At 36.2% G+C, this 21044-nt stretch overlaps 1 long non-coding RNA gene across 2 annotated transcripts; it reads right to left on the reverse strand.

Annotated features, from left to right (window-relative positions):
• Positions 1–4618: 4618 nt before the first annotated feature.
• LOC144026198 (uncharacterized) lies at positions 4619–7767 on the reverse strand. 2 transcript variants are annotated; one of them, XR_013285075.1, is made up of 6 exons: positions 7700–7767; positions 7556–7626; positions 7390–7441; positions 7213–7275; positions 6597–6776; positions 4619–5117 (listed from the first exon to the last, which is right to left on the reverse strand). It is a non-coding gene; the product is annotated as an uncharacterized LOC144026198 (long non-coding RNA). The 2 variants fall into 2 exon arrangements; XR_013285074.1 differs by having other exon boundaries at positions 7556–7703.
• Between the last annotated feature and the right edge of the window lie 13277 nt (positions 7768–21044).

Consider the following 21044-nt stretch of genomic DNA (forward strand, 5'->3'; position numbering starts at 1 on the left):
TATCAATACCGATACAGTGATTCTTATGTTGTAAGTTTTTGTAGGGTTTTATAAAGTACAGGATTAGAGCCTGATATTTTTATTTTATTTTAAATCACATTTAAAAAACAAACCAAAAAAAAAAAACGTTTTGGTGGGTGATTTGAGTGTTTTGCGTAGTGATCGTGGTCACAGAACGAATTGAACATGTTTGCCATTGTCATGGCAAATTAATGTTTTTCCCATTTACAGGGAGATCGAGTTTCGGAACTTCTTCACCCGGCCCTTGAGTACGGTACGGTTTTGAAGTGTTGTTATTGAGGTAGGGGGGAAGATACATCCATAGATTTTGCATAATGCCCAAGACCTTGTGAGTGTTTTTTGCCTGCAGCATGCCTCCTGTTAGTCAAGTTACACAACTGCCTGTGTAAATAAGACTCTTTTTTTTTTTTTTTTTTTTTTTTTATTTTTTTTTTTTTGGCCAAAGGCTAAATAACACTTTTTCATCTAGATTTTATTTCACTTTACAATGGAAATAGAATAGTGCCAGTATTGGTGTTCTTATGTATTGCTCTCTTGTTGACCCCCCCCCCCCCAAGTGATTTCATGCTAATAGATGCAAACATATACAACACTGATCAGTATATGAACATAAATCAGCAACACATATTGAAACAGAAGACTCGTGGCTGGTTCCATCTTGGTGGAGAGGAGATAAGTGTGGCCTGGGCTGAAGGGTTTACTACACATGCAGTCAGCAGCATACCGGCTTGTTAAGTGTCACAAACTATGTCGTGAAAGTGCATGTGGCAGCATGGAGGGGAAGTAATGCTTCGGCTTGCCTGTGCACGTGATATTTTGCATGTCAACATTTATTTTCCCAAAAATGCAGTTTGCTCTAAACAGAGAATGTGGTACTGTGCATTGCATTTGCTTGGGCACGCTCCTCTGTTTGTGTCCATGGTCTATTGCATGAATGAGCGTAAGGATGGTTATTTGAGGACAATTCAGTGATCGGGAGAATTAATGATGCGCTATGAATTTGTTTTGTATTAATCTTATCAGGAGGGAATTATATTCTTACAATCTGTGTTGTAAATGCTGCCCATTCAAATGTACAAGCTTAACGGATTGGTTACTTGCTTAAAAATATGAGCTTTGTGAGATTTGAATCAAGCATTATCATCCGAAAAAGTAGCATTCATTGCAGTAACTGTATTTACTGTACATTCATATTAACTGTTACTTCACAGTTAATGTCAGTTAATGAAATGTCACTTGTTTAATTTCTAAATATTGCAAAATAAAATACTTTTTTTTTCACATCTCACATCACGTAGTGATTTTCATGTAGAACACATGATCAGAAATTTTCAGTTGTAATTGTGTTTTAATGTTCACACAGTGTTGTGTGAGGTACAACAAAAACAACAACAATAATAATAATAATAATAATAATAATAATAATAATAATAACAACAACAAGAAGAACAACAACAAGAAGAACAACAACAACAACAGCAACAACACCAATAATAATAATAATAATAATAATAATAATAATAATAATAATAATTATTATTATTATTATTATTATTATTATTATTATTATTATTATTATTATTATTATTATTATTATTATTATAAGTATCCATACCAGGTGGTATCAGGCTGATAACTGCCCTCATTTCAAGTTATCAGTACTCAAAACGGCAGCCGGTACCTTTGTGGCCATTTTACAATCAGCAAATAAAAATGATAAATTCAAAGAATAGAAAATGTCCATTAATTTTTTTTTTTTTTTTTTTTTAGGGTTTTCTAAAAAAAAAATATCCATTAATTTCATTAAAGGATTACTTTACACATTTAGCCATTTTCAGCAGTATAATTCGATATTGATACTGTCATGACATTGTCATTATAATAACTTTATAAACAGGTATTTGCCACTTTCTGTCGACTGAAAATGTGATCACATGTGCTCATGGCTCTGGTAACAACCAATCACGTAACGTTCAAAAGCTGAGCTGTGATTGGTGGTCATCGGCAGGTATTAACTTCCATAAAAAAATTATGGCAATATTAAATAAATTATAGACAAATTAACTTTTCATTGCTAAAAAGGCTAAATAAGAATCATTTTAAGGAAAAAATGCTATATTGGTATATAAAAAAGTGGTATCGAACATACATAATTGTTATTATTACATACTACATATTTGGAATGTGGCATAACTCACCAGAGTTCAAGTTTGAAAAGTGTTCATTGATTTACAATGGAAGAAGACCGTGCTGGTTAATTGTGATACGGGCGAGTTTCTTTGAGCAACTCATTTGTATGCTGTGGCGAAATAAGTACAGGAGTGTCATGTGTTTGATTTTGCTAAAAAAATCTGCTCACTGAGCGGTGACAACACCTCCAATGATCTTAAAACATTCAAACAGATTGTGGTTGGGAAAGAAGCCAGCAGAGCAGCCTTCGTTCTTAAACACTTGCCAAGAAACAAGCTTTACACCAGACTCAGTCATTGCTGTGAGTCTTTTATTCAGTGGGTTGTTTTTATCACACTAGTATCACCACAGTATCCAAAAAAACAGATGGAAAGAGAAAACTACGTAGTGGTTTAACTTTGTTTTATTGACACCTTCTTTGCTGTTTCTTTTGTAAACAGTACGCGATTGTGATGCAACACTGTGGCTTTTGTGTTGTCGGGGAAGCGCAACCGACCACAGAAAAGTTCCAAACCGTTCGACAAATTTGACATAAAACTATGTGAAGTTGACTGTCAGTCATTAAAAAGTAAAAAAGTTTTTGGGTAAAAGCATTGACTGTCAAATCAGTGCAGCAGAGAGACGATAAAACCGGCTCGTACAACTCCCCGAGGCAGAACAAATGCTCCTTGCTTTTTCTCCCTTGTTGATCTCTCACCGGTTGACATGTCCTGTTTCCCTCTCCTCCTCGTTCAAAGGCTAACAGGCTCATTTGAGTCATCTCTCAAGGGAGACATGGCTGTAGTTATTTGAATAGAGTTGCTTGGACCCGACTCATGGTGGCATAGCTTCCTGTGCATTCAGGCCAAGGCGTGATTGCTGCGCTTGGAGCCATCGTAGATCTCTCATCTAGGTCTCATCCAGGACAAATCAGTGAGAGTTTAGAAGAGGGACATGCTTAATAAAGTGAGACAGTTCAACTAGACGATTCATACTTTTTCTTTGGGTGGCGGTGACAGAACAAAAAGGGAATCCTGTTTTCTTGCATTTTTCTGGCACTGAATTGTACATTCATTTATGTTCCCAAGACACTTATTGGAATATTATAAAGACATTTTGAAATTAGACAAACTAAATGGGCGATTTTGACCAATACATGCAGTAGACCAGAATATGTGATCCATTTTTATCTTCATCTGTTAATTACATTTTTACTTAGAGATCCGGAACGGAAGCAGTGAGGAGGTGCTGCAGCAACGTTCCACCAATACAGTACTTACATTCAATACTCTGCTGTCTGATTTCTGATTGGTTGATACGTTGGCACGGTCTGTTCGGTCCCTGTACGACCGTTGCCAGAGTCTGGTCCGCATTGCCGGCAGTAAGTCGTATTCGTTTCCAGTGAGGGTTGGACTCCGCCAAGGTTGCCCTTTGTCACCGATTCTGTTCGTAATTTTTATGGACGGAATTTCTAGGCGCAGCCGAGGCGTTGAGGGGTTTCGGTTTGGTTTGCATCTCTGCTTTTTGCAGATGATGTGGTGCTGTTGGCTTCATCAAGCCTGGATCTCCAACTCTCACTGGAGCGGTCCGCAGCCGAGTGTGAAGCGGTTGGGATGAGGATCAGCACCTCCAAATCCGAGACCATGGTCCTCAGTCGGAAAAGGGTGGCGTGTCCGCTCCGGGTCGGGGATGAGATCCTGCCCCAAATGGAGGAGTTTAAGTATCTTGGTGTCTTGTTCACGACCCAGATAGCAAAATGTGGTTGAATCAACGTTGAAATATAGTTCGGCTTAAGTGTTGAATCTACGTTGAGATCTAAAGTTTAAATTATACAGAAAGCGCAAGGTTGATAAAATGTTGAGTCAACGTTTGCTTTCCAACCATATATCACTCAATATCAATGTCGTTTCAACCATAATCTAAATGAGAATCTACATGCATCTTTGGTTGATTTTACATTGAATTCTAACGTTTAAATTAAACAGAAAGCGCAGGGTTGATAAAATGTTGAGTCAACGTTTGCTTTTCAACCATAAATCACACAATATCAATGTCGTTTCAACCATCATCTAAATCAGAATCTACATGTATCTTTGGTTGATTTTACATTGAATTCTAACATTTAAATTATACAGAAAGTGCAAGGTTGATAAAATGTTGAGTCAACGTTTGCTTTGTAACCATATATCACACAATATCAATGTCGTTTCAACTATCATCTAAATCAGAACCTACATGCATTTTTATAGTGAATTAATGTGAGGAATAAATGTTTTAAGTTAATCATCATTTACATTGGAATTTACATCTAAATGTACATTATTATTATTACAATTATCATGCACATTAATATAGAACTACTTTTTTAAACTAACAAAAAATATTGGGTTAGTCCACTAGAAAAAAAAAAGTTACCGTAGGGTTTTCACCTAGTGTTTCTGCAGATGTCTTACAACTTACTTGGATGTATTATTAGCTTGTTGATTTCCTTAACCATACTTCCCCATATGTATGAAAATCTTAGGACAGAAAATATGTTTAATATTCAAACATTTATTAGAAATCAAAACACAGTACTTTGTAACTGAATTCTGGGGAGAATGGAGGCAAAGAAAATAACACCCGTTTGGCTTCTGCCTCAAATAATGTTTGTTTTTATTGTATTATTCTTTTTCTTGACAAAGGAATGAAATAAACATGAAATGAACTGTAGGAACATCAGTGTATAAAGCGGTAACCATTTCACTTTGACTGTACGTCAGTCCATAAAAAGACACACTAAATTTGACTTGCGTTCGCACTTGCGTCCAAGGCACTAGCATTGCTTGGGATGCCACCGTTACGCTCATGAGCAAAACGCAGCCAATGCTTGACAGTAACACCAAAGTCCTGCTGAGTCAGTGTACGGTCAAGCTGTCGAGCAGCAACTGAAAGACAAGATTACAAAAGAGAAGAGAGTTAGTATCCAATACAATTTATTGTTTTAGAAAAAAAGCTGTTCTGTTGTTACAGTAACTATCAGTAAGTATTAAGTAACACTTTTTTGTTGAATTTGACAATGTTGGTAAATACATGCGATGTCAATATAAAAACCACTGTAGATTTATTTTAGTTAACTCATTCACTCCCAAAGACGTATTTATACGTTTTTTAGGTTTTTGTTTGCTAGAGTTTTTGTATGAAGGCTTTGATGCAGTTTCTGACCTGAAGTGGAAGCTTAAAGCGATGGTAGTTATTACAAAAAAAAAGTTTCATTCATGAAACAGATGAAGCACACTTTTTTTTTTTTTGTAATAACTACTATCGCTTTAAGCTTCCACTTCAGGTCAGAAACTGCATCAAAGCCTTCATACAAAAACTCTAGCAAACAAAAACCTAAAAAACGTATACGTTTTTGGGAGTGAATGAGTTAATTAGGACAATTACAGAATGTTGAATGTGCAATGTAACTAGCTACTAGCATGAAAGTGTGTCGTGTATAGTTAGGTACATTGTTTATTTTATTTTCTAGTTTTACTACGACTTAAAGAGGGTAATGGTCAGAGGCCATTGTTCAAATTAATAGCACAAAAGGAAAATGAAGTCTGGTTATTTGGAACGTCGTTAACTCGCTGTCTAGCTGGTGAAATTTAGAAGCTTCGGAGCGAGGACAGCATAAAGATGAAAAGGTAAGGGGAGTAGCGGTGAAGAAAAAAAAAATACTGATTTTTACTGAGCTAAAGAAAATAATGTTGACATAATTTATTAGAAATGATTGACTTGTTTTGATAGCCACTGCTGTTGCAGGCAAACCTCGTGTTCCAATAAAATATTTTGCAAATATATCGAGTTGCGTATGCCTAAGCCAGGTCATGCTGCACCTCCACAAATAATGGTGCGACTAAATCCTGTGCTGTGCGAGCAACCAAAAATGTTACTCGCACCAGTGCTAGTAGTGGAAAAGTTAGTGTAGAGCCCTGGCCTGATGGAGTCCATCTTGACTGCAATATATTAATGAAAAGACAAAGATACATATACTAATTGCTGTTTTTGTGAAGTATCAATGATGTTTTTTTTTTTTTTCATTGATTTCGGAATTGACCATTCTCTAATTAATAGATAAATAATGTCTATGTGGAGCCGCACTTTTAAAATGTGTCTTTTCTTAGTGTTTTTTTTTTTTAAAGCTTTTTCTGGGAATTTTCAGTCATTCAAAAATATTTTTGGACAATTCAAAACAATTTTTCAGTTATACAAAAATGTTTTCGGAGAGTCAAACCCTTATTACGAGGTTTCGGGTATTGGAAGGATTCTGACTCCATACCCCAGGTGGAGTGATTTTACACAACAAAAGAAAGCAGCTCAGAACATTCTGCTCAAAAACAACTCTGTCTTGTAATAAGTAGTTTACATAGGCGATAACTCACCAAACATACAGTCTTGCATCACTGTCTCCTTGAATGCCTTCTTGCCAATGCAACACTTGTCTTGCTTCCCTGCCCAGTTGTATTCATTTAACAGCCCAGGGCATTTGTCATCACAGTTGCCATCATCCGTCTGATTAGGTTGTCCGAATTGGTGCCTTCAACGACAGCCAGGTGATTAATCTATGAGAGACGACATTATTATTATTATTAATTTAATTTTTGCACTCAACTTTTGTTGATAGAATTCTCCCGATGCCTGAAGATTTTACTTTTAAGTAAATTACATAACCTTTACTAAATTTTGCAATATTCATATACATCACCCCCTCTCCACCCCCCAGATGACTAACTAAATAACTAAATGACTAAAACTGAAAATAAAAATAATACATTTGTATTTCATTTTTGAATTGTATATTTTTCATCCGTTTTTACTTTCACTTTTAGTAATTTATTTATTTATTTATTTAGTCATTTATTTATTTTGAATTTTGGCAGTTTTGGTCCTCCATAATTATGCCTTACAAATTGGTAAAAAAAATTAAAATAAAATAAAAAAAGTGTGCTAAGATTTATGATGATTTGGTTCTACAACAGTGACCTTTGAAAAACTTACCAACTACGAATACAGTATTTCCCTTTCTTCCGGTTGGTCCCCAAGCACCGCAAAAAGGGTTGCCTGAAACAAACAGAAGACCCTGTTCAACATTTTTTTTCACAATGTGATTGTGTTCTTTCATAATCATAGTAGTTATTATTACTCACAACTTAAATTAACAATGGGTCTAGGTACCTGTTGTAGAGCTGTAATTGTGTTTGTAGTCTTGAAAAAGTGAGTTGTGCACCTAAACAATATCAACAACACAGCATGTAAGTTTCAAACTTACTGTACAAGTCAGCAATGTGTTACCGCAATAATATCATCACAATCATGTAGTACAGTGCGCAGAATCATTTACCTGTCTTGCGCTACTCCTCAGAATGGATTTTGTGGACAGAACATTTTGAAGAAACACTCAGAGCCTGAAACCTGAGCACAACCGATATTCTATTAATTATTATGTTATCTTATATTATGAATTCTGAAAACATACCAACATTACCTTAAAAAAATTTGCACTTTGCCCTCTTCCTCCTTATAGGTAAGACAGACCTCTGCATGTTCTCCTTCTAATTTCAACATTTGGATGTGGTGAAAGGTAGTTCACCTAAGCTTTCTTCAGATTCTTAGAAATGAATATTTTGAGTGTTTGTTCACTTGTTTACTTACCAAAGAGGTTCACCAAGCTCTGGCCAAGGTACAACATGCCTTCTTAGTTTGAATAAGTAGTAAATTACTAATTAGCCATCTGGTTTCGAAGACGCTGGAACCACCTGTACGCCATGTGACTCGTCAAAACAGCACAAGTAACCTGTACATCAACAGACAACAAATGATATTAAAAGCAACAAAGTACAACATTTACACCTTTGTTTTATTACAGTGTGAAAAAAATGTGTTCATTATAGGCTCAATAATTAGTAATTACTAAAAAAATACTTTTACTTCCCTCAACAAATAAATATCCTGAAGCATGATTCGACTAGATTTCGTGATGAATTAAGTTATATACAGAAGTTAAACAAATTACAGATAAACCTTACATTACTATACAAGTGGACTTAATTTACTTTAAAAACTAAACCTAAAAGAAAACGCTATTCAAAGTTCTATCTTCAACTGTTAAACCAGCCTGTTAAAAACGACTGAAAAAAGATACATTCTTCATGTAAACGCTCCTGTAGCGCTTCAGTGTAGTTCGTTAGCTTACTAGCATATCAGCAACATAGCACACAGATAGGCTTGTAGTAACTCTCATTGTTAAGAGGCCGTCGGAATTAGCAACTTAGCTTCAACGTTTAGGATCATTCGAAACAATTTCTTCACTAAAACCACCTCTAAAGACCAATATGCTTAGCGACCCAACTGACAATGGACATGGTGATACATATTTGTTTTATTTAATGTAACTTTTACCGACCTGAAACACAGAACGTCGACGTTTGGATTCCCGCTCTTAGCACGGCTGTCGGCAATTTGAAATTCTTCTTCTTCTACGCTGTGTATGACTGTGTGTGTCAGTCTGGTTAGTAGCATGTCCCGCCATCTAGTGGCGTACTGTGGAACAGCGATCCAATAACGTTAGAAAGTACAGTAGATATTTAAATCAACTCGATGAAATTAAAATTGTATGAGATATATAATAGATTTTTAAAACATAACCTGGGAAATGTGTGTAACGCATAAGTCATTCCTCTTTTGTATTTTTTTAATATAATATTATGCACACAATGTACATATCACACAGCACTATAAAAAATACATAATTCAAGCTCTGCATATTTTACAATACAAGCTGAATATTATCCCAGAACAATGTAATATTTGGTGCTAGTGATAATTTGGTACCTTTTTATATGATTATACTCGCAGAGTTGCGTCTCAATAAAATAGCTTCATTACAATATTGCCCCCTAAAAGCTTTACCTCTGAATCAGATTTCCACTAAATGTAAATAATTATCTCTTTCATATGAATATTCATAGTTGTTTTTATTTTAGAATTGTTAGACTTAAAGTTTATGCGTTGCAGGTTGAAACAAAACTGGTCAGATAAAATGAGATTTTCTCTGATCAGCCAGTGAGTGCACCTAACTAAATATTATGGCATTGAAACTATTAACGGGAAAATTTAGATAACCACACACGCACGCACGCACACACCAATGTCTGTGAAGTCAATTCAGTAGTTGTGTCAATATGAAGCCATAAAATATCAAATGTAAAACATAGGAAAATTAAATACTTACCCTTGAATCGCTACAAAGAAATGGTGAACGCACGTTCGAAGAACTTCTCTCTGGAAGCTTCATGAAAGTTCGTTCACAGAATTCACACACAAACTTTGATTGTTTGACCAGAAACATATTGAAATGTCTGTGTGATGATGTATTAAAATTCTTCTTAACATCTGTTATGCAAATAAGTATGTGTAAAAAAATGTGTGTAGAAAAAATAAATAAATCTGAAACTGCATTTAAGAGTGGGACAAGACTGGCTATACATATGTGGCCCAGAGTTGTAAATTGATAGCTGGGCCAGATGCGTCACACAGCAACTGGCCCACATCCTGTTTGCCAGAGTCAAGCCAGTGCCACCTTTGCTGCTCCTGGGCCATGTTCGGCCCACATGCCTTATGCCAGTGTCGACTGAATGCCACCTGTGCCGGACTTATGCCGGATGTGGGCACATATTTTTGATGACTGGGCTGAAATGCACAAACTAGAAACTCTAACGTGTACAGTTTATTTGGTGGAAATGCCAGGTGTTTCGAGTACATTCAAATAATTTACAAGTTTTGCAAATACAGTGTTCCCTCGTTTTCCGCTGGGGTTAGGTACCAAAAAATACCCGCAATAAATGAAATCCGCAAAGTAGTTAGCTTTATGTTTTATATTTATTATAAATGTTTAAAGACTCTAACACCCCCCACCCACCAACCTGTCCCCAAAATACTTCCCCTCCCCCTCTCCTAGTCAATTTCTCAGCTGAAGGGAAAAAAAAAACAAGAAGGGCAAACATAGATTCAACGTTAATTAAACATTGACCTTTCAAACGTTTTAATTCAACCAAAATACAACGTTGATTCAATGTTATCTTTTAAACACAAACTTCAATGTTAACATAATGCTGTTGAATCAATGTTGATTGACCAATCAATCTTCAACCGTAACCAAAAATCATCCATTTTAACCCTAATTCAACGTTGAATAAACATCTTTTGCTATCTGGGGAGTGAGGGCGGGATGGAGCGGGAGATCGACAGGCGGATCGGTGCAGCGTCTGCAGTGATGCGGACTCTGTATCGGTCTGTCGTGGTGAAGAAGGAGCTGAGCCAAAGGGCAAAGCTCTCGATTTACCGGTCGATCTACGTTCCGACCCTCACCTATGGTCACGAGCTGTGGGTCGTGACCGAAAGAACAAGATCCCGGATACAAGCGGGCGAAATGAGTTTCCTCCGCAGGGTGTCCGGGCTCTCCCTTAGAGATAGTTTGCTTCCATTTCCAACACCAGCTCAAGCTCCTTCCCTGCTGGTTATGTTCAATATCACTCTTCAAACTAAGATCAGCCCACTAGGGTCGCCCTCACACTGAACCCCAACCCCTTACACTTTTCCACAAGTGATGAGTTCATCTCGGGTTGTGCCTGGTCACAGCAGACAGTCACAACAAGACCCACACCGAGAATCAGATCCAGTCCTGGAAAACAGTCCCACACAAATTGTGTGCGGCTCTCAGTGTTTTAAACAATTGACTTCATTTGTTTTCCGTTGTAGCTTTAAGAAATGACAACAGATTAACACTGTCTTGTTTTACAAGGTCAAAGCTCTACGCAACTATTGTGCTCATGTAGTCACATGGTATGCAATGCATCACTGTAATGATTCCTTTGAGATAACGAGCCGATCCATTGATAAATTATTTATTCTTAGTGATAAAATGGAAGGCAGCAGGGAGGAGAGAAAAAAAAGAAGCACACCCTACTGTGCATTTGCTTGAAGGACATAAAATAAGAAAGCTGTTTGGTACCTTGCTGTGTGCCTCTGGCCATGTTGTAATGAAAGTCCTGGCACTCTAAATATATAATGAGGAAGGAGTGTGCTAAAAATGTTTTGTGGTATTTCAATGTTCATCTGAACTCCTCTCAAGGTTCCTGGCTTAAAATATACAATAGCGGCTTTACAGCAATCATAGTTCTTCTTGATGAACACCATGTCATGATCTGTTCGGTTTGCTTGTATTTTAGTTGTCATGTTTTCCTTGCGTCTCCCTTTGCCAAGTTTTATCACGCCGGCCTGTGCTTGTCATCTGGTCCCTTATGTCATCCAATCAGCTCCCTCAGCCACGTGTGTCATCTCCAGGTGTCACTCTTAGTATGTGTATTTAGTTCCCTGCTTTCTTGTTGGTTCATTGTCGATGTCATGTCCATGTCCTTGCCATGTCTTGTTCTCCGTGTATTTGTTTATGTTTTGAGGATTATTGAGTACCTTGTCTCCAGCTGAAACTTGACCTACCATAACCCCCAAGAGGCCACGGCTTAACCACTTTTTTTCATTAAAGGGACGATTTATTGAAGGAATTTGTTACATTAAATGTTTGTCAATGGACAAATCACACACACAAAAACATATGACCTACCAAAACCCCCAAGATGCCACAACTTAACCACTTTTTTCATTAAAGGAAAGATGTATTGAAGGAATTTGTTACGTTAAATGTTTATCAGTGGACAAATCACACACAAAACACAACCAGCGGAGACACAATTATTTTTACAATGCCATATGATGTGATTAATATAAACAGTAGATTTTGTTTTGTTGCTCAGTGGTGCTCTATTACATGAATTATTGAAAAAATAAATGTTCTCAGTTCCAGATTTCTGTGAATAAAATGTTATACGAGATGGGGGTATAACCACCCCGAAAATCAGCAAGCTAAAGAACCCCAAATGTGCAAAATGAAAATAGACATTAATTATTATTACAGATATATCAGAGATTTTGCAACTCAATGTAAATCTATATAAATAATATGCTGTAGGCCTATATCTTGGAGGAGACTTATTGTTACTGGTAATTGATTAGTGAACACAGTCATTGTTGCACAGTTAGAAAATGCTGTTCCCTTTAAAATGCAGTACACTGAACGCCTAAAAAGTTTGAAAGTCTAAAGTTGTATTCAAGCGAATCGAGAGCCAGGCTAAAACGTGATTCACAGAATGAGTGCACAAGTCCGTCTCCTTTGCATAGATATTTTAAAGACATTAGCTGCTTTTCTCTTTCCTCTAGTTAAGATAATCAAGAGAAGAACAACAGCAAATGTAATTCGACATGAAGGGGCCTTTATTCCCTCTGTCAATCAAGATGCTTAAACTGAAGATAAGTATTCATTCCTTTAATAGATTTGGACTTAGACTTGACTTTATTGATCCGTTTGGGGTGGCTCCCTAATACTGCATATATTGGTACAAACAAAGGTACCTTTTACCTTTGACGCAACACGCTTACGTCACATAAGTGCATGAAGTCGGAGGCGGAAGTGAATTTGCAAGAGAGTGCTTAAATGTTCCACAGCAGTGCTGGCAAACTGTGGCCAGGGGAAACAAAAGTTGAGTTGTTTTGAAGGAAATATGGACTACAGTATTGGCTACTGTATGTGTGGAGAAAAAAAAAAAAAAAAAGCACAACACCATCAAAACTTCATCCTAACTGTGAAGCCTGGCGGAGGGGGCATAATGGTTTGGGAGTGATTTGCTGCCTCAGGCCCTGAACATATTGCTGTCATCGACAGGAAAAAAAAAAAAAAAAAGTTTACCAAGTCATTTTGCAGGAGAACTTAAGACCATCTGTCTGCCATTTGAATATTAACAAAGCATGAGTGATGCAGACGAACGATGACCCAATGGACAGAAGTAAATCAAATGAACTGAAACACTTTTGTTGAAACCAATGGTCCAAAATTCAAGTCGAATCAGCAACTACAGGAAAGAAACATTTAGTTGAGAAGAATCAACCACTTTTTAAAGACCCTAAAACTAAATATTAATAAAGAGTTGTGGTTCTGAGGGTGTGATGAAAGCTCTTAGCCTATTTCATCTTCCACTTTGTTGCTCCTGCAGGCTGTAATATTTCTCATCAATCAGCAAGTTAGGTGTCAAGTGAGAACAATTTAACACAAATTGATTGTCAAGCTCTCTTCACTGTCCATTTTCCAATCTGGCAAAAGAATGTCTCTCGGATGCTGATAATTAGGAGTTGATAGAGTAAGGAAGGTATGCTAGTCAGTACCTGGATGACCTCACACGCTAATTATCAGGTTGTGTTTTTACTTTACTTTCAGACAAATGAAAATCTTGTTACGTAAGCTCAATACTTACATTTATTACCATAGTTTAGTATTGAGTAAAGCGATGCGATACTATTTCTATTTCGTTGATTTAAAAAATATATATATATATTTTTTGGCTTTTAAGCCTTTGACAGGACAGCTGAAGAGTTAGTTGGGATAGAGAGGGAATGACTATTTAAAACAGTCCAGGAAAAAATGAATCTTTGACGTCTAAAGCCGTCTATGGCAGTGAATGTGTTAAATAAATGAAGACAATTTTAACAGCTACTTGAGGTGAAAGGTCAGATGATCATGTTGCTGGCTTTGGGTGGAATCCTAGTACCTCCTCTTCTGGTTTGTTTGTTTGTTTGTTTATTGGACAAATAAATATATTAACATAGACAAGTAGCAGAAAAGAAAATTTAAAATAAAGAAGAAAAATACAATCATTGATAATTTACATGTTCAAAGGCAGTAGGAAGAAGTTGAAAACTTATCTAGTCCTACCCCTTATTCTTTGTATTTTTTAACTTATTTCATTAAAATAGGTTACATTTCAATAAAAGAAAATGTGTAATCCTGCTCATATAGCGTATGTACATAAAATTCATAGGAATACACAATAATAATACAGCCACATACTCACATATACAATTTTCATTACACTCGTACTAGTACATCAAAGAAAAAAAAAATACATTACTGCAATTGTACTAACTCATGTCTGATTTAAATAATGCTCTTGAACTTTGCTTTTAAACATTTTTTTTAAAACTCAGCAAGTGACTTGCAGCTCGATACCAAAATTATTCCACAAATTTACATATTTATTTTTTGTTTTTTTGTAGACACCTGTAGTTCCATCCTAAATTAGCAATTATTTGTCAGGAATGATTTTAAGCAGGGTAGAAGCTTAGCCATGCTTTTATCTCCAGTAGACTTAATTATAACAAAAATAAAATGACTGGTTAATCCTTTTCAATATATCCTCAACTGACTACCGAAAAACATCCATCACTTTGAACAATAAATATGTTGTCTTTTATTCTCTCTCTCTGCAGTGCAAACACGACTGTTTTCTAATTTTATTCATATTTTATACTATGCCATAACTCCATTGAAATAGAGGTTTGTAATAAGTAATAATAAGTATGCTTGAATGTACAAAGTCAGTCTCAAATTGACACATAGCCGTGAGATGTGGAGTACTGTCAGCACTTTGCTGAGCATATGAGTTATCGCGCTGTTTACATGTCAAGTCCAGACAACATCAATAATTTATTACCAGCGAGGTTATTTGCAATCCATTTTTATGGTGCTTATGCTATCTGATTAAGCTAAAAGCTGCTGTCAGTGGACAACAGCCCTTAGCATCTTCATTTGAAGTCCCCTCGTTGGGTTTTGTTACTTCAGGACCACCAGCGAGTGATGATGTGCGATGTATTAAATCTTCCGCGCAAGGAAGAATGAGATATTTTGCATCCACTGCAGTTACTGATGTGAAGGTGGTTCTTGGTTAAGACTGGCTCATGGCCGATAAGGAATCAGCCGCCTCTCCTGAAATTTGATTTGAGAGGTCATTTCTAAGCTGTCAATGCCGATCTACTTCATTCATTGTTCAGAAAACATATACTGGAAAAGAGGCAGTTTGATATCTGAAGCGTTCTCTGTATTTTTTTAACCATACATTTTCTTGACACATCTATCTGTAGAAATGGCAAAATAACCAATCCATCCATCCATCCATCCATCCATCCATCCATCCATCCATCCATCCATCCATCCATCCATCCATCCATCCATCCATCCATCCATCCATCCATCCATCCACTATAGCATTTTTAAAAAAGGACACATCAAACCGCTCTTACTCTGTTAAGATGGGAAATTTATAGGTTATGCCACGCAGCGTGTGACAATAGAGATGGCTGTAAAATGTGTGGCAGTGTGCGGTCCTGCATGATTGAATCATATTTTAAGACACCACTAAATCCAAATCACTGGATGATCTACGTCTCTTCCCATACATCCTTATAACTCATGATACCATTACTTAATACCACACAAATCTCATTTTTGGGGTCTTACAAAATGAGTCCCTGGGGGAGTGTTGCACACTGATGCATATTCAGCTGCCAGAGTAGCATTTTCCCCTTCACATAACAGAACTACAACGTTAAAACCCCATAAGAGAAATGAGTCTGGGGGTTTAACGTTGCAAAATTAGTTTATTGCTGATTTCGACAAAGTGGAACTCTTTCAACTTTTCACTGTTTGGAGATTTGATGTTGCCCCTTTTTTTTTTTTGTGTTCTTAGTCAGTTTGTACCCTGTATTTTGTATTGTAGTTAGCCAAACTAATTTATACACAGTGGAAACATTAGACTAATTTAATCTGTTCCATTAATTCGGTTCACCAACCCAAATATTTGTGTCATATATCCACCATTGAAATGAATGCAAATCTAATTATTATGATTATTATGATTATTGTGATTATTATGATTATTATGATTATTATGATTATTGTTATGATTATTATTATTATTATTATTATTATTATTATTATTATTATTATTATTATTATTATTATTATTATTATTGTTATTATTATTATTATTATTATTATTATTATTATTAATAATAATATTATTATTATTACTACTAATAATAATTATTATCTAAATTAGAATTCATCAAGTGCCTGCCCAACTAAATCATCATAGCCTGAGGAGCACCTTGAGAAAAAAAAAAAAACTACAGCCGGAATGCGAATGCAAGCAAAAAAGCACAATTCTGAGTATCCCAAAAGGATGTTTATGGGATTTTAGTGGTGCGAATGAACACATAAATCCAAAGCATGACAAACATAAACAGTGAAAAGACTTCCTGTGGTAAGCAAGAATTAGCAGATTCTCAGATTAATGTCTTTATTGGCACGGCGGAGCTGCCATGCAAGTAAGTGTTGGCCTGCCAAAAAGAACATCTGAAGGTTTGCTTGACACAAAGCCACGGAGGAACCACTTATTTAAATGCAAGAAAGGTGATTTAAGTGACTTTGAACAGAACTAGATTGTCGGTGCCAACTGTGTTGGACTTGTTTTTTTTTTTTTTTTTTTTTTCAGAAACTGCTGATCTACTGGTGTTTTCACACGGAAACATCTCAAGTTCTCACTGAGCCCTTTATCATCACACTGTACTGTTAACCCTTCGATTCAGAACACATTCCACTACATTAGGCTGCTTGACCTTTGTGTTCGAGAAATTAATCAGACAGCATAATTTAACACAGCTTTGAATTGTTGCTTACCAATGGCAACCCAGTGGAATAAACATATTTGCGCCCTGGTTAGCTACCACTCAATTGATATTTGAAATGGATGGATGGACTTTTTACAGTTTTTAAAACAAAGCTAAACAAGTCACTCTTTTTTTATTATAAAAGATACAATCTGTAGTAAAACATACCTTTTAACAGCTACACTTTTCAGTTGTACTTTATCATTTCTATTTGGTTTATCATGATTGTGATACCCTTATGAAATTATTTACCAAGGCCATAGAAAATCAAAATAGGGCTACAAAAAAAAAAAAAAAAAAAAAAACATCCTGTGAGGCAAGTGAGGGAGGTCAACTGGCCTGTTCTCTCTTGTTTTTGTTCAGATTATGACTTTTGTTTGACCCACAACCATATTTCTTATGATGGTTACTTTTGACGGGACCACATTTCATTTCACAAAACTGAGATATTCTGTAACTTAAAATGGCCTCAATAAACTATTTTGCATACCCTCTTCAAGGAATATTCTGCCTATTTTCCTCCTCACGATATTCTATTTTCTGACGTCATCAAGGCCAAAACAGCACTACACTAAGAATTAAAAAGAATTAAAACATTTTATAAACATGTCGCTGGTGTCGTGCCAAAATCGGGTACCTCCAAAATTGTCACTTTTCAGGATACTTAAAAACACTTTTTTTTTTTTTTCAACCATTAAGAGTTAATTATCAAAGAGAACAACCCATTTCAAGACTTTAAATAATTAGTAAAAAATGACACCCACATGTGGACTGAATAAGTGTCGATTTTTCAAAAAATGTGAAATTTGCCAAGTCGTCATTCAGAGTAATAATCTGAAAATAAAATTGTGTGAAATAAAAGACAGCACCTTTGGCGTTTGGTGAAACCTCATCATGTGGCTACACAGAATGAACGGTGTTATGTCATCATGACAACCTGGACGAGGATCTGAGGAATGTTCCTGGCTTCTTACACCTCTTACTGCTAAAGCTAACTGAGCTCTAACAGGCATTCGAAAGATGTACCTAATAAAATGGCCTCTGAATAAATCGGCAGTCCACCCACATTGCTCATTTCCAATTGTTTTCCGACAACAATTGCTGTTTAAGAGGGAGTTAAAGATTAAGTGCAGCAATTTTAATTCTGTGTGGAAATGCTTGCTGTGCCTTTCTAACACGAGCAGCGCTTTTGATGGCCCATTTAATTTGTCACTGTGTCTCTACGCTCAGCCAATTTCCATTAGGTTGAGGCGGCGCCAAGCCGGTCGACACAAATACTAACAACCATTACTTGCTGGCCATCATGTTGGAAACATAAGCATCTTGTTTGTATTCCCTCCTTGTCACTACGTCTGCCTTCCTCACTCAGCCGCTCAACCATGACAGGCCAAATCCCTCGCTTTTTGCTCTTCGTCTCCTCTTAACTTTAATAGTGTGAAAGAATAATTTACATATTTGAGATCAAGAGACAAGACTGGAATGGCAAAAAAAAATCTCATAATTGTCATCTTAGCCCATAATAAGTTTCTGTTGCTATAGTCACAAAGCCGTACTGCTTGTCTGCTTGTCACAATCCTCTCCTTCCGGTCATTAACCATTGGCCTTTTTTTTTTTTTTTTTTTTACTAGGGTAACCAAACATCCTCTTTTTACCGGACAAGTTATTCATGAAAATGTCTGTTTTTTGTTGTTTTTCACGGTACCAATTGAGTTGAATTTAACTGACACTTTGTGCGAGAAAGGGCAAGGCAGAGTGCACTGTTAGGATGATTGCTATGGGTGTCATTATTGTTTTAAATTGCTCAAAAACCGCAAACATGGTCATGGTGCAGGTTCACTCACTGTTCAGATTTGGAAGAACTCAAGTAAGTGGGTAACCTGGCAATAGCCAGATGGATATTACATATCCATCTATCCATAACTTCGTCGGGGAAAGGCGGGACATTCCGTACAATAAATCGAGCCTATTGGACTATGCAACATTGTACATGTTTTTTTTAACCAATCACGGCCACGGGTGAAAATTTCGTGTTTCGTGTGAGTAAATCTGTGAGAACAGAATTAATTGTCGCATCCATTCGTCCATGTTGCGTATGTTTGTTGGCCCCTGCGTCGGCGCTGGCTTCCTGGTTTCGTCACAGTTGCATATCCCGCCCCCAACACAATGTCACTCTGTGATTGGTCCGAATCGCCAGTGGTTCGGGAACAGGGGTTATCTGCGGGAGCTGTACAAGATGTATTCTCCAGAGTTTTTGAACTCACAAATACCGCCAGAATTCATCTTGCGAGAGCAAGGTTAGTAAGTGGGTAGATTTTAGGTCTTTCGATGGAGATTGTGTAAGTACACTCTCCAGCCACAGCATTAGCTACATCTTCAGTGGGAAAAGTTGTCATATATGCATTGTATAGTAATGTAATGTGTTATTGTTTATCAGTTGGATCCTGTTCCTCATGACTACAAATTTCAACTTTAAAAAGTTGAAATGTACATTTTTTTGTAAACAAATGACTATGATATGTCAAACAAAACAAATTTTAATTGTAATATATTATCTGGTGATTGCATATTCTGCTTGATTGAACCAACATTTTAAATAATCACATTTCTATAATAATTCTACAAAACACATCTGCATAATATACTCTTACCCAGGATAATAACTGGTTGTCCATGTCTCTACTTGTAAAGTTTTGTTCAGAGATGTCTGGACAGAGTTTTCACTGGCATGACAGGTGCTCATCCAGTTAATTGTAGTCCCTGAGTAGCAATGGGACTACAAAGGATTTTTGCCAAAGTCTGCAGCATCTACAGAGGTGTTTTGACAATGCTCTACCAGCTGCAGTTCTTATCTGTTCTTAGAAAACTTCTTTCTTGCACAGGATTGCTGGGCAGTGATTTCATTCATTCTTCTTCTTCTTCTTCTTCTTCAGCGATTCAGCTCACCTCACACATATAATCTTAATTCATGTAATTCAGCCATCTAACGCGTCCATCTCTAGTCCAGTGACAATGTAGTTCTGATCGAGTCGAGCTCCAGATCAGGTTACAACAGTAATGTCTCACTGAGACAGATCAGGTCTAATCAGCAGTGATGCAATTATGACTGACATATTACACAAACATGAGCATGAGACTGACAAACCAGATACATACTGTAGGAACTCATGACTGCGGAGGCAGGTACAGGCAGGCAGTGTTGACACGGAAGTGACATGGGAGCATTATTTAGAAAGTTAATGTCACTTAACAAGCAGTCGGAGCACCTACTCATTCTTAAAGCACTCAGTCAGTCTCACAGTGTAGAAGGGCAGCAGCTCTGGTTGAACACAGATGATCATCATGGCGACGTGAAGGAAAAGAAAAACAAAAAAAAACACGGTCTGGATTGAAGACCAGAATAAGGTAAAGATAAAGTCACTGCTTATTTGTACGTTAAAAATAATTAGGGTGTCTTTACTGTTAATCATACAGCATCCATTGTAAATACATGAAATAGCTGTTTGGCATTTTAGGGCAACTAATAGCTACTTCCTTACTGAGGGTTGGGGATAAAATTGGTGTTTACTGTGTGTTTACTGAGAAACAGACTGTATTATCATTTCAAATTTTATTCAGCATTAGAACAATATCATACTATATATACATATATATATATATATATATATATATATATATATACATATATATATATATATATATATATATATATATATATATATATATATATATATATATTAGGGGTGTTAAAAAAATCGATTCGGCAATATATCGTGATACTACATTGCGCAATTCTCGAATCGATTCAATAGGCGTCTGAATCGATTTTTAAACTTCCATTTAATGGAAAAATATTCAACAAAACGACTTACTTTGGGGTTAGGGTTCACACCTTAAGCATGGAAGAATGTTATATGAACGGAACATTAAGCCTTAATATTTTATTTTAATGCTGTTCAAACATGAAACAGATTACAACCTGTATAAGACTGAAGTTTAAGATAAATAAATAATACATTTTCATACAAATCTTACACTCTACAAGTTGACTGATTAGTATTTTCTAAATTTGAATGAAAAAAATCGCAACAATCGACTTATTTGTATCGGGATTAATCGGTATCGAATCGAATCATGACCCGTGAATCGTGATACGAATCGAATTGTCAGGTACTAGGCAATTCACACCCCTAATATATATATATATATATATATATATATAT

The sequence above is a fragment of the Festucalex cinctus genome, chromosome 9, assembly GCF_051991245.1.
Source record: "Festucalex cinctus isolate MCC-2025b chromosome 9, RoL_Fcin_1.0, whole genome shotgun sequence".
Taxonomy (NCBI): Eukaryota; Metazoa; Chordata; class Actinopteri; order Syngnathiformes; family Syngnathidae; genus Festucalex; species Festucalex cinctus.